Source organism: Thermobia domestica, chromosome 13 (assembly GCF_964235325.1).
Source record: "Thermobia domestica chromosome 13, izTheDome1.hap1.1, whole genome shotgun sequence".
In the NCBI taxonomy this organism is placed as follows: domain Eukaryota; kingdom Metazoa; phylum Arthropoda; class Insecta; order Zygentoma; family Lepismatidae; genus Thermobia; species Thermobia domestica.
In genome coordinates, this window is record NC_137466.1 from 77998547 (window position 1) to 78011154 (window position 12608).

Consider the following 12608-nt stretch of genomic DNA (forward strand, 5'->3'; position numbering starts at 1 on the left):
AAATGACAAAATAGAGAAGAGCAGAATATTGAATATGGGGGAAGGAGAAAAGTATGTCGAAAGCATGAAGCAGTAGGAAATAATTCTTCAGTTTTATTATATATTTGTCTTCCTATTACATTCAAACTATTATAGCAGCTCTAGATCAGGCGACGATCAAAGAAAAACAGGAAAAATTTGCTGCTTCCGCTCTGTTAGGTCGTTGACATGCTTGGCCTCTCCAGTGGTACGTGCAGTACCATTCAAACGGATGGACCGAACTAATTGTCTTTGTGGCCCCATATAGCGTAGTCGTTAACGCTCTCGCCTTTGGTGCGGGCGGTCCAGATTTAATTCCCGGTGGGAACACTCGGACAAAAAATGTAACAGCATTTTGAGGCCAGCTAACCTGAGTGAGATTCCCTTCATTCACTCTAGCCAAATTCAGGAATTATACATAATGGTCCCTGGTCGCTTCTATCTTTCCTTCCCGATTCCCCGGACAGTGACATCGCTGAGGGATATCATCCGTCATACAAGTAAAAAATTAATAAATAAATAAACTTTGGGGAAACAAGTTCACGCTGCCCCCACTTCAAGCACTAAAGAAGAAATTAGTGCCATTCGCTTGTGCATCGTTAGTGCTTCTAGAAAACACTGGTTGTTTCATTAGTGCTTCACCTTAGTGTATATATAGCCAATTATAAGTCACGAAACTCCCATAAGAAATGCATGGAGAATTTTTCATTGCGTCAATTTCCCGTCAATTTCAAAAGCACAAATGACCTCTTTTAGTGCAATCGTTTGTGCATCGTTAGTACTTCTTAGTGCACCAACCCTAACCTAAGTGCTTCATTAGTGTAGTTACTGCAAGTAAAAAACTTTGAGGGGCTAGCGTGTACTTGCCCCCTCTTTAAGCGCTAATGATAGAATTAGTGCCATTCGTTAGTGCATCGTTAGTGCTTCTAGAATGTACTAATAGTTTCGTTAGTACTTCAATATTAGTGTATATATAGCCAGTATAAGTCAAGAAACTCCCATGAGAAATGCATGGGGAATTTTTCATTGCTCCAAATTCCCGCCAAATTGAAAAGTACTAATGACCTCTTCTAGTGCATCGTTAGTGCTTCTTAGTGCAACAACCCTTAAGGTTATTGCTTCATTACTATAGTTACCACAAGTAAAAAAACCTTTGGGGGGAAAAGTTCACGTTGCCCCCACTTCAAGCATTAAAAAATAAATTAGTGATATTCGTTAGTGTATCGTTAGTCCTTCTAGAAAACTGGTTGTTTCGTTAGTGCTTCACTATTAGTTTAGTTATGGCCAATTATATGTCACGAAACTCCCATAAGAAATGCATGGGAACTTTTTCACTGCGTCTAATACAGGCCTAATTCAAAAGCACTAATGGCTTCTTCTAATGCAATCGTTAGTGTATCGTTAATGCTTCTTAGTGCACCAACCCCTAACCTTAGTGCTTCATTAGTGTAAGTAGGACAATTAAAAAACCTTTCGGGATCAGTGTGAATTTTGGCCCCCACTTTAAGCACTAACGAAAAAATTAGTGCCATTCGTTAGTACATCAGTGCTTCTAGAGAACACTAAAAGTTTCGTTAGTGCTTCATTATTAGTGTAGTTATGGCCAATTGTAAATGACGAAACTCCCATAAGAAATACATGGGGAATTAGTCATTGCGCCTAATTCCCCCAAATTCAAAAGCACTAATGATTTGTTTTAAAGCAATCGTTAATGTATTGTTAGCGCATTAACCCCTAACATTAGTGCTTTATTAGTGTAGGTACTACAAGTAAAAAATGGAAGGCTAGCGTGAACTTGCCCCCCACTTGAAGCACTAACGATAAAATTAGTGTCATTTGTTAGAGCACCGTTAGTGCTTCTAGTACACATTCTAGAGCCTACACTAATGAAGCACTAACGTTAGGGGTTGTTGCACTAAAAAGCCCTAACACTTGCACAAGAAGAGATTATTAGTGCCTTTCATTTTGATGGGAATCAGACGCAATGAATAATTCCCATGTATTTTTATGGGTGTTTCGTGACATGTAATTTTCCATAAACCCACTAGTAGTGAGGTGCTAACGAAACAACCAGTATTTTCTAGAAGCACTAACGACGCACTAACGAATGGCACTAATTTTATCGTTAGTGCTTAAAGTGGGGGAGCCAAGTTCACGCTAGCCCCCAAGGTTATTTTACTTGTAGTACCTACACTAATGAAGCACTAATGTAAGGGTTAAAGCACTAAGAAGCACTAATGTTGCACTAACGATTGCACTAAAACAGATCATTAGTGCTTGTGAATTTGGAGAGAATTAGGTGCAATGAGTAATTTCCCACATATTTCTTATGGGGTTTCGTGACATGTAATTGTCCACAACTACACTAATAGTGAAGCGCTAACGAAACAATCAGAGTTTTCTGGAAGCACTAACAATGCACTAGCGAATGGCACTAATTATTTTGTTAGTGTTTGAAGTGGGGCCAGATTGAACTTGGACCCCAAAGATTTTTTACTTGTATCACCTACACTAATGAAGCAATAACATTAGAGGTTGGTGCACTAAGAAACACTAACGATGCACTAACAATTGCACTAGAAGAAGCCATTAGTGCTTTTGAATTAGGCCTGTATTAGACGCAGTGAAAAATCCCCCATGTATTTCTTGTGGAAGTTTCGTGATATATAATTAGCTATATCTACACTAATAGTCAAGCACTAACGAAATTGTTTGTATTTGCTAGAGGCACTAACGATACACTAACAAATCGCTCTCATTTTTTCGTTATGGCTTGAAGTGGGAGGCCAGCATGTAGCATTGTTTTGGCTCTAGAGCCTATACTAATGTAGCACTAACGTTAGGAGTTGGTGCAATAAGAAGCACTAATGATGCACTAACGAATGGCACTAGTTATTTCGTTAGTGCTTGAAGTGGGGGCAGCGTGAACTTAGTCCCCAAAGCTTTTTACTTCTAGCACCTACATTAATGAAGCACTAAAGTTAGGAGTTGGTGCACTAAGAAGCATTAACGATTGTATTAGAAGAGGTCATTAATGCTTTTGAATTTGATGGAATTAGACGCAATGAATAATTTCCCTTTTATTTCTTATGGTAGTTTCGTGACATGTCATTGGCCATAACTACACTAGTAGTGAAGCACTAATGAAACAATGAGTGTTTCAAATGGCACTAATTTTATCGTTAGTGTTTAAGTGAGGGCCAAGTTCACGCTAGCCTTCCAAATGTTTTTTACTTGTAGTAACTACACTAATGAAGCACTAACGTTAGGGGTTAATGCACTAACGATACATTAATGATTGCACTGAAACAAATCATTAGTGCTTTTGAATTTGGGAGAATTAGGCGCAATGAATAATTTCCCATGTATTTCTTATGGGAGTTTCGTGACATGTAATTGTCCATAACTACAGTAATAGTGAAGCGCTAACGAAACAATCAATGTTTTCTAGAAGCACTAATGATGCACTAACGAATGGCTCTAACTTTATCGTTAATGCTTAAAGTGGGGGGTCAAATTCACGCTACTCTTCCAATTTTTTTCTACTTGTAGCACCTACACTAATGCAGCAGTAACGTTGGAGTTGGTGCACTAAGAAGCACTAACGATGCATTTACGAATGACACTAATTATTTCATTAGTGCTTGAAGTGGGGGCAGCGTGAACTTGGCTCCCCAAAGATTTTTTACTTCTAGCACCTACACTAATGAAACACTAACGTTAGGAGTTGGTGCGCTAAAAAGCACTAATGACGCACTAACGATTGACACTAATTTTATCTTTAGCGAGTCAAGTGGGGAGGGCATGTTCATGGAGGTCCTACTTCGTGTTGTTCATGAAATGGAATGACTGGATTTGCGATTGCTGAAGATGATACCTAACGAAGTGTCTATAAGAGGTTCTAAAAGAGTCTAATAATGGATAAAGAATTCTGCTTCGGTTTGGACAGAATTTACAGATTTTGTCATTCTTACAAAGTGAATAGAGTATGTAGCGCTTAGGTATGTAATGGGGCATTACGACCGTAGACGGCGTATATCCACCTATTTTTCTTTATAGTGCAATGTATACCCACTTTAAATTTACGAAAGAACGAACGTATAGGGTGTGGATATACGCTACATTGTTTGAAAATGGTATACCTACCAAAAATTTTAGCATTACAAGACAGGTAGCTCTAATTTCAGATCAACGTAGACTATTGGTTTACCCAACGTAACACCGAACATAGCAATCAACAACCATGGCTGCTGCTTGGCAAGTGACGTTTAGAGGCCTTTTTATCTATTTGGAAATTAGAGTCTCTTATATTATTTTAACATCATTTTTTAATTTATCGGTTCTAAGGATTTTTTTCGAAAAGGAAGATACTTCAGCGATGAATGAAACAGAAAAAGTTTTAGTTGCCAAATCATATGTCTTCCACGGTATTTAATTTGCTTACGTCATAAAATAATCATAATAGGAAGAAGCGTCCGGAAGAAAAACTTGAATTGGATATTTCAATGGATGTCTTGTTCCGTGACCCTTACCAAAAATGTTTTAGGTATCCTCTTCGTCTGCTTCTCCCGGTATATACACGCCCAAATAGAAACCACACTGCTCAACGTATGTGCACTAAATTTAAACTTAAGATTCTCATATATAAGATTCTCCAAGTTTTTCTTTCGAATTTTCTTGTTACTTCCAGAAATAAGGTAGACCTATCTTGCTCGAAAATGAAAATTTTAAAAATGTCATTTTCTCAGAAACGGCTCTAATGATTTTGTTTATATTTCATAAATCAGTATTTCATTATCAACTCTATAATAGGTTAAAAATATTTTTCTGAAAAGAAGAGTCCAGAAGTGGAACTTCAATCTTGGGGATTTCTTTCTAGATGATTTTCTCAAATACATCTCATGATTTTGTTCATGTTTTACAAATAATGTTCATTAGTACGGTAAACGTCATTTGGGGGGGGGGGGGTCAGGAGTAGTTTACTTCGTAGAGTGTTGCTTTCAAATTATTTTTGCATGAAAACTACGCCGCTCTTGTTCATACTTCATAAATAAAGTAAAAATATTTTCATTAATTGCCCTACAATATAATAAAGGTCATAATTTAACCAAACAGATGGGAGCGAGAAAGCTTAGTACGTTGACCTGTACCTTCTATTATAAACTCGATATCTTATTGCCTATATTTGTAAGAATCGACTATTTTAACAATCGTCCATCAATTACAATAGATAATGTTGTGATTGTTGTAACGTTATTAGGATACAAGGAGGTGCTAAAAATTCGTAACTCAACCCAGAATGAGTGCAGGTAGAATGATGAAATTATACAGTTTTAAAAGAACATTTCTCTGTATATTCAAATTAATTTTCTCATTTATAATGAAATTCTCATTGTTTTTCGGGCTCTTGAAGTGATCATATATGCCCAACCAATGAATTTTAGGAACATCAAGATCAGGTCTGTCATTAATTTTTTGTTCCACCACGGAAAGTCACCGAAGAAAATTCATGAGGAAATCAGTGAATTACTATGGGATTCTCCTCCGTCATGTGCGGTGATTAAGAAGTGGATGGCACAATTTAAACTTGGCGACTTTTCAATTCTCCATGTGCAGAAAGACCAAAAAGAGTGATTAACCCCGGATGAGATTCATGACATTGTTCTTGAAAAATGTAGACTCAGCAAAACGTGTAACAGAGATTGTGGACATTTCTCGGGAACGCGTCAATAGCATAATTCATTCTGACTTGGGTATGCGCAAGCTCTCAGCAAAATGTGTTCCCAAAAATCTGTCAGCAGATTAAAAGCGTGAAAAAGTGAGGAGATCAAAGGAATATCATCTTCCATTTTGACCACAACGCTGATCAATTTCTGTCACGAATAGTAACCATGCATGAAACATGGTTATACCACTAAGATCCTGAAACAACAATAAATGGTGTTGTGGCATTCAGGTTCTCCTTGTCACAAGAAGTTCAAGAGACAGAAGTCGGCAGAGAAAGTGATAGACTACCTGCCCAAGGATTAGACTTTTAATGGAGAGTATTACTCTGCATTACTCACAAAACTGAAAGACAAATTGAAAGTGCAAAGTCGTGGAAAATTGGAAAAGGAATATTGTTCCTTCAGGATAATCCCCTGTCCATCGAGCACTTAACACAACTAACGTTGCATTATCTAGGGTTTCAGGGTCTAGATCATCCTCCTTATTCTCCAGATTTAGTATTATCAGACTATTACTTATTCACCAAACTGAAACAACACTTGAAAGGACGCCATTTTGGATCTGATAACGAGACGATTAGTGCTACGGAACAGAGATGCGAGGAACAGTCTTCAGTTTTATTTTTTTAAACTGGTGTACAAAAATTGGAGCACCGTGCAATGAAGTGTATTGAATTTTGGGAGGAGTATGTAGAATAACTAACATTTCATCATTCCACGTGCACTTCTTCTGGGTTGGCCTACGAACTTTTCAGTAGCTCCTCGTACAAGATTTTTTTTTTTTTTTTTATCAATACTGCTATCACTGACATAGAGATCAAGATTGACATTACCTAACAACTTTGAACCAAGTCTGCAATCTCTCTGATATGAAATGTAATTACAAAAGTCGAACCAGTCGTTCTTTCAGAAAAAGTGTTCCGGGGGGGGGACACACGTAGTATTCCGGGGGCACTGCTGATATTATTTTATTTATTATTATATTATAGACTTATTATTTTGGTCTCGTCTCGGGGGGGGGGGGCAGTGCTACCCCAAAAGCATGTCTGGAAGAAACACTGGTAGGGGCATTGCCTGAAAAGGAGCTGTATCCTGAGGGTATATGACAGAAAGTACGATGGAAGAAAAAATAAGCAGGGTCAGAAGGCGCTACAATTGTTGGACAGTGTTAAAACAGAAGATTCCTACGTGAAGAGAAAGAGGCCAGTTGAAGACTATGGTGCATGGAAGTTTCTCGCATTGCGGAAAGTGACCTGCCAATAAACACAAAATATCTATCTCGATGTAGGTTTATCTTTTGAATACTTTCGTAAAACTTTTAGTTCCGATATTAAAGTTTGCATATACTAAGATATTACGTAAGTTGATTTGTGTTAATTTATTGAAAATACTTTTATCACATTTCGGGAGTCTTTTAAAACTTACCAATAATCTCTATTGTTTATGTTTTAGCCCTTAGGTGACGACTGCTTGTTCTTATTTGGTTGCTTGGTTGGATTTGGGGTTTAGTGTTTCTTTCAACAACGAGACTATAAGAGAAGTGGATCTACTACCTGACGTGAGTGCATTACATGAGTTTTCGCCGAGAATCGAACCTAGGTTCCCGCACCAAATACGGGTACAATAATCATATAGCCACGTGAAAGTTCTGTTTCCTTAAGCGACTGTAACCTATATACGTTTCTTTTCTGACCGAGAGTTTTAATTTAATGATTATATTTAGAGAATATATGTTGGCTGTGGCGTGGGAGAAAGGAGAGGACGCGGGGGTACGTCTTCCTCCCACCTCGAAAAAATATGTACGGCGTCCCACAGTTCCTAAAAAAAATACAATGGGCAAATATAGGCAGGAGGAACGGCGTGACGTCATGCCGCTACCCTCCCCTTAAATTTTCAGATCCACTTCTACCCTTGCTGTAAAGTGATATAGGGTCTAAGGGGGTAATAACACGCGTTTTTTTAATTACTCAGAACAGCAATGAGAGAGCACCATGGAATCTAATGAATATGCTGTAGATAGCTACGTATGTTTACTATGAAATAATTCGGAACTATTAAGTAATTACTCTCCGTTATAAGATAGCAGGCAGAAATTTAAAACCTTACACTGTGTGCAGTTACCCTGCAGTTGAGGGTAATAGCACGCAACAGTTAAGTTCTTAATTACAGTAAATTCGTTTTTAAAGTTCCTTATGATGATATTCTCTAAACGTATTTGCTTTCTTCGCTATTTTATTGCAGAAGAGCCTTACGACGCATTGCTGTTAGAATTTCTGAGCTTTGATGCTTTCCTTTCTGCTTCACTGACGATGGTTTTTGCCTAGGAATAGGGATGCATTCGAGTCGAGTCGAGTCGAGTCGAGATTTAAGCCTGTCTCGACTCGTCTCGAGAAAATGTTGTCTCGACTCGAAAATATGTTTCTGTCTCGACTCGTGTCTAGACTCGACAGTCTCTGTCTCGACTCGACTCGAATTCGAGTCGAGACGTCTCGAAATTCGAGTCGAGACAAAATGTACGAGTTAAAATATACGCACACATCAGCCAGACCATCATGACCACCTACCTAATTGTCAGTATGTCGACTTTTGGCATGGATAAAAACGGCGACACGTCTTGGCATACACGCAATGATCCTTGATAGGTCGCTGGAGAGAGCTGGCACCACATGTGCTCACTCAGGTCACCTAATTCCCGTAAATTCCGGGAAGGGGGGCGATGTGTTCTGACGTCACGTTCAATCACATCCCACAAGGGACACCACTCAAATGTCCGGCTCCAATTTCAATGAAACTTTTTTTGCTGATAGAAGGTATGTATGCATCATTACTTGTGATGACAAATTTTTGCCATGGTGCATGTTTTCTATTTTTTTAAAAATAACTTTTAAGTATTGTGATGTGGTTATTAGAGATTACTACAGAAGTCCCTTACTACCCTTTGTAAACGGAGCGTTAATGAAGAAAAGTGAAGAAAAACCATGTGGACACACATAAGTCCTGGGGGGAAGTCGTATGGTAGATATGACCTTGATGGCAGCCATCTTGAAATCCGCCATTTTGAATTAAGGTCAAGTTTTCAAAATGGGAATAGGGTAATATGATACATAATTTCGGGCTAGAATTTAATTAGAAAAATAATGGTGAGGTTAGTTTTAAGATACACCCATTTGGGGGAAAGTTACAGGCATATTAATTGTTTTTACTTACTGTGTGCGTAAGTCCCTTCTTACTTTCGTCTCAAGACCTGTAAATCGATCGCAACGGCAGAGCCCGGTTTCGCACTAGTGTTTAGAAATCTTTAAACTCACTTGAGGCAATATTTGTGGATTATTGTATTGTATTTTGCCTTTAATTAAATTTGAACCCACTTCATGATCTTGTGTAAAGTATCACTAAAAGAGAATTTCTGTTTTTATGGAGAACGTAAGCATGGCAATTATAAAAGGTGAGCAAGGTGCATATGTATTTATAAGAAAGTTTATTTTACGAGTCTTTTGTGGTACCGCCAATCTATTCTTATATTGTTTTTTTTAAATACTCATATCTCATAAATAAAAGAGCTATTATAAAATCTCTTACCACTATTCTTTAATACTTATAAAATTTTATTTATTGTAAAAGCACTGGCGAGATATTTCTTATCGCCCACTAAAATTATGGTGGAGCTCCTTCGTGGCTAATGGTTACATACTTGCCTTTGGCGTGGGAAACCTGGGCTTGATTCCCGGTGGGAGTTCATGTGGTTCGGATTCCACGTTAATCAGTAGGTCCACGTCTCACATAGCCTCGCTGCTGAACGGGACGTTAAACTCAGAATCAATTCAACTCAAAATTATGGTTTTGACTTTATTATGATGTCATTAGTTTAAACGCCCAACTGCCCAGTAATTATAAACATTGACTACATTATAAAATTGTAATTTGTGACGACTAAAATATCAGAAATTAAAGATTATTCTTTGGGTTTTGGAACATTTTGAACAACGTGAAAAACTGGTACTGCACCGATACAACACACCTTTTGGATTTGTCATAACATGTCTTACATAGCTTTGGTTCGATTCTCAACACGGACTGCAACTACCCGTTAAATTGTGCATCCGAAAGGCACTCTTTGTTAAACCTCGCTTATCACCGCTCATCTTAATAATATATATAACTTCACCGCGAAGCAAATGTTGCATTTCTCTCTTTCATCCTAACACAAAACAAAACTAACCACAGCTGTGACACGAAGGAGCTATTTCGAAAAGAAACAAGCTGTGCTTCATAGAGATGTGTACCAAATGATAGAAGTATAAAGCATTGTTTTCTTTCCTGTTTATTGATATCAGTTGGTGTTCTTAATGAGTTTACTCATTAGTTTAGAAAGAGTATATATGGAATTTGGACTTATGTTGTACGTATTCTCCTGAGAAATTGATGAGACCAGAAAAGTTATAAAGACAGATGGAATAGGTTTAAGCGCATCTACGTGACTTTATCAAATATTTATTCTCCATAATGGTACCACGCGGAAAACTTGGTATAGGCCTACTTTTATCTTTGCCTCCCTCTGTTAGCTGTTTCGTATCATATCTATCGGATGGTTTTGATATTTCTTCTGATCATTAAAAGAACAATGGTACCTGTGTGGGTGCAGAAATGCAAAAGCACAAGGTAACTTCCTATTTGTTTTGGAAACAACAAACCCATTTCACGTGTGCGAGAGAAATTGAGCACAGCGAGATCGGGTGTTTACTCACGGTCAGTTCGCAGCAGGAGTCCATGGTAAAAGATTTGGCTATCTCGAAAACACTCGCAAAACCTTACAAATACAAAAGACTGTGCTTCAAAGAAAGTTTAGACACAGATGTTTCAATTTTCTTTTAGCATCTTTCTTCAGCAAAATAGTCGGTTCATTGTATTCGAAAAAGGGAAGGGAGAAAGGGTGAATTTATATTTTATGTGGGGGGTAACGTTGTAAGTAGTATAAACAATACATACCGCTTCCGACTCTGTACTGAAGCACTTCCTTTAGCGGTATATCACTAGATCTATCCTGACCCTCATCCCACCTCAAGTTGTAAAGTAGAAAGGGACAGAAGTATTCAACATGACTGCGCACTTGAGTTTCAGTTCACAATACGAAAACCAGTGAGCAAGTAAACAGTCTTTTGTAGGATCGTGTTTTACTTCTTGAATTTATTTTTGAACATTTCTGTGAATTCAACGACAGAACGCAGTAGAAATACGGACTAGTTTTTACTCCAACCATTACTTTCGCTCCAACCCAGGGATGCCACATTTATGATTTCGTACTAGATTTAGTGATTTTACTATTGAACTAGTGATCTAGTACGTACTTTGGGTAAATAGGCACATTCTAGTGATTTTTTTGCATTTTTTTCTGATGCAGACAAATGAGAAGGAAATGGTTCTTAAAATAAAAGGAAAAAGTATATTGCAGTTCAAAACAAATGTAGAAACCTTAAATTATTTTTCTTTTCCCTCTGACTGAATGAAACCCCTGCTGTGTAACGACCTTAGGTAAACAACGGCTATCTTTGGTCCGCTACTTCCTTTTGTTAGCCGACATGAGATGGGTTACTTTTTTTTATGGAAGAAAGTGAAGAAATAATTATCCAGTACATTTACGTTTTGTCAGGCACACAGGCGCAGTCTGTACTTGTTTCCTAACAAATTTTAGCAACATAACATAAATGAAACATATGTACCAGAAAATAGAGGCAGTACAAACGGAAATTTTCATCTGTGACACATTTGATGAGAAATATAGTTAGATGTCACGTGCAAGCACTCTAAACATGTCCTATCCTGTAATTCTATTCGTATGTTTATGTAGGTGAGACTGAGAAATCAAGAAACAATAATAACTGGTTTTCTTCCAGGGGAAAAATCTAAATGTGAAGGGGTGTTACACTGGGACTTTAATTGCGTCCTTTGTACAAGATTAACAAGTAATAGCAATTTTTTAATTTATTTTAGTTCTTGGGGAGAGGAAGATGGAAGCGAACCCTCGTAAGGACCTCTGCAAGGAAACATGAATACTATCCGCCACTGTTTGTTACATTACACAAAATAGTTTTATATATATATATATATATTGAGTTTTAGTCAGGGTTTTCATTCTGCAGGAGAGGGGGGATAGTAATACCTGACGAACATTTTCTATTCTCAGAGTGTTGCAATGATAGCATTTCCTCCATTATAACTTGGCCAAGCTAGTTGCATTATATGTAAGGATTAAGTTAGCCTAAAAAGCTTAAATTTCTATGGCTGTTTTACTCTGTACCCATGTTTCTCATTTTCGGTCTACGGGACTTTGTGTCCGAAAATTTTCGATGGCTTCCAAGTCGGAAAATAAGTGTATCAAAGGCATATATATTATATCTATGGTTATATGAGGCATGGATCTACAGTTTAAAGTGGGATACCGGTAACAACTTCATGAGCTTCCACCGTAAATCGAACCAGAGTCTCCCGCGATCAAGGCGTATGTGTTAACCATACAGCCACGAAGAAATTCACATAAGCACACACATATATATATTGTTGAGTTGATTTTGACTTTACCGTCTCTTTCAGCAGCGAGGATATATGAAATGTAGACCTACTGATTAACGTGGAATCCGAACTACATGAGCTCGCGCCGGGAATTGAACCCGAGTCTTCCACGGCAAAGACGCGTACACTAGCCGCAGAGTTCACACACACTCACAGAATCAGAGTTCTCACACACCAAGGGTGAGAGCTGTGCCACTGAGTCACAGCGGCCACGGGGCTAGGTCGAGTCCACTTTACGTTCATAGTTTCTTAGTACATAAATGTTACGATTATGAAATAGATTTTCCTTAACGAGCT